At 45.9% G+C, this 2687-nt stretch overlaps 1 non-coding gene across 1 annotated transcript; it reads right to left on the bottom strand.

Moving 5' to 3' along the window:
- Positions 1–1939: 1939 nt before the first annotated feature.
- LOC147817966 (signal recognition particle RNA) lies at positions 1940–2227 on the bottom strand. The gene has a single exon (XR_015438445.1).
- Positions 2228–2687: the final 460 nt, after the last annotated feature.

Genomic DNA, 2687 nt, shown 5'->3' on the forward strand with positions numbered 1-2687 from the left:
CCACTGCAGCTCAGAGCTCCTGAGCTCAAACGCTCCGCCAGCCTCAGCCTCCCGGTGACTTGGATTACAGGCGCGCGCCACCGCGCCCGGCGATAGATGCTTCATTCATAGAGGTGTTGGGGTTTCACGGTGGTGACGTCATCAGGTAGCAGGCTCCGGCGGCATCTAGCGACATGAACTGTAGCTGCATTAAAGGCTGCTCAGTGTTTGAACAGTGATAAAACCTTATTTTAAAAAAGACCAATACTTTATCATCCTTTTCCCGAGCGCTCCTCTTTTTGAATTTCTCATCATTGATACAAAAGAGAAAATAAAAATCACAGTTTAAATGACGAAGAATTGCTGAGAAAAACAAAACTGTATCATCACCTTTGGACCTTTGGGGCTTTCAGTCCTCTGTGGGAGCCAGTGGACTGACTGACTGACTGACTGACTGACTGACTGACTGAAATACATCTGAGTGATAAGGGGAGTTTAAACTATCCAGGCCTGCATGAACATATCGGTGTTGCCCATGGCCATGGAGGCATATGTAGGATTCCTCTTTTGTCTCCTTGGCAGGAAGTGGTGGTTATGGCTTTTGGACTGTCATCTCACCTTGGAGCAACTGGTACAGTATTGAAGGCTTTGGTGGAGATGATGTCAATGGTGGAAAGTTTCCTGCGGCGTGTCCTCCTTGGACTGGAACTGCGTGTCCTGAGGCAGTTGATTGCTTTCCCACCTGATTCCTGGGCCTTCTGCCACAACTTATTTTCGACTTTATGACTATTTCAACTACACCACGGTTGGTCCCACTTTCTTTTTAACACCTTAACGTAAACCCCTCCCTGCAATCACAAATAGTGCCACAACTGGACTGGTTCTGGACTGTTGCTAAGCAACACATAAACATGTTCCTGACTTGCACTCTACTTTGATTACACATTGCCTCAGGCCAGCTACTTTGTATATAAATGTATCTGTATGTTTCTATTTATTGTGCAACCAGTGAAATAAGAGTCTGGTGACACTGGCTTTGGTGGTATTTGTGATTCTGATGGGTTAACAGCTGGACTGACTGACTGACTGACTGACTGACTGGCTGACTGACTGACTGACTGACTGACTGAAATACATCTGAGTGATAAGGTGAGTTTAAAATATCCAGGCCTGCATGAACATAATGACACATGGGTGTCTGGATGTGGACACTGACCTGGTCCTATACAGCTGTATAACATCTGGGCCAGCTGTTTGACAGTTCCTCTCTTGGTTTGCTGCATTTTTATGAACAGAAGGCATCTCAACATTTGAGAGAAAACACCAACACTGAAAATATGTTCTGCAGTCTGTTAACTTCTCCATATCATAGTTGGTATGAGCACCGGTCATAGATGGACAACTTTAATCTCTCTATAGATTTTCCCAACCAACATTATGCACAGACTTACATTTACCTCTACATTATCTACAGCACATCTGCATTTACTCTCTTTGCTCCTGTCTTTTGACAAATGCCAGTTAACCAACCTGCTGTGGTCCTTCACATGTGACTATACTGATTATAGAGTCAGCAGTTATTCAACCTCTGTGCTTATTCTCTGTGAATGTGAACAGAAACAGATTTGACAGAGACAGGACTTTGACCATATGACAGAACTTCTTGTGGCCCCCAAGATAAATCTGTATTTGTGTTAGATATCTTACAAACCATGTTTTCTGTGTGATACCAGTAGGAGAAGCAATGGGAGCCACTGTTTGCTGTGTGTTGCATCGACAGGTGTGATGATGGTCATTGCTCCTCTCCTCCAGGTGGAGGCGCTGTAGCACCAACAAACACCACTGGTTTCTGCAGGTTTTCCAAGGAAATAAGAAGATAAAGAAAGAATGATGGAGCTGTTGGAGCACACGGTGACATGATGTTTGAGCGTGTGTGTTGTCCACGTTTAGTTGATGAGTATAAAGACTGGGTCCCGCTATATCACTCAAGCGTCTATTCACGGGCGCGATCCCGCTACTGAGCGGCACGGGGGATTTGACCTGCTCCGTGTCCGACCTGGGCCGGTGCACCCCTCCTTAGACGACCTGGTGGTCCCGGGCTCCCCCAGGAGCACCATATCGCTACCGAACTTAGCGCGGACACCCGATCGGCATAGTCCACTGCAGCTCAGAGCTCCTGAGCTCAAACGCTCCGCCAGCCTCAGCCTCCCGGTGACTTGGATTACAGGCGCGCGCCACCGCGCCCGGCGATAGATGCTTCATTCATAGAGGTGTTGGGGTTTCACAGTGGTGACGTCATCAGGTAGCAGGCTCCGGCGGCATCTAGCGACATGAACTGTAGCTGCATTAAAGGCTGCTCGGTGTTTGAACAGTGATAAAACCTTATTTTAAAAAAGACCAATACTTTATCATCCTTTTCCTGAGCGCTCCTCTTTTTGAATTTCTCAACATTGATACAAAAGAGAAAATAAAAATCACAGTTTAAATGACAAAGCATCGAACTCCCCCTTTTCCCTTAATCTACCCCTACCCCTTTCTCCCCCATCCTTTACCCACTCCCTAAACCAAACCTAAAAACAAACTTGAATCAACTTTGTTCATTGATCTAGAAAAACCTCCAGGTAGACGATTCAGTGTTGCTGTTCTTTCTGTGGTTTTCAGTAATTTACTGGTCTATTTAAGCCATCAAACTTAAGTTTATCCTCTGC

The sequence above is a fragment of the Seriola lalandi genome, unplaced genomic scaffold (genome assembly GCF_002814215.2).
Source record: "Seriola lalandi dorsalis isolate HSWRI2012SDOR001 ecotype SW California unplaced genomic scaffold, Sedor1 jcf7180002054795, whole genome shotgun sequence".
In the NCBI taxonomy this organism is placed as follows: Eukaryota; Metazoa; Chordata; class Actinopteri; order Carangiformes; family Carangidae; genus Seriola; species Seriola lalandi.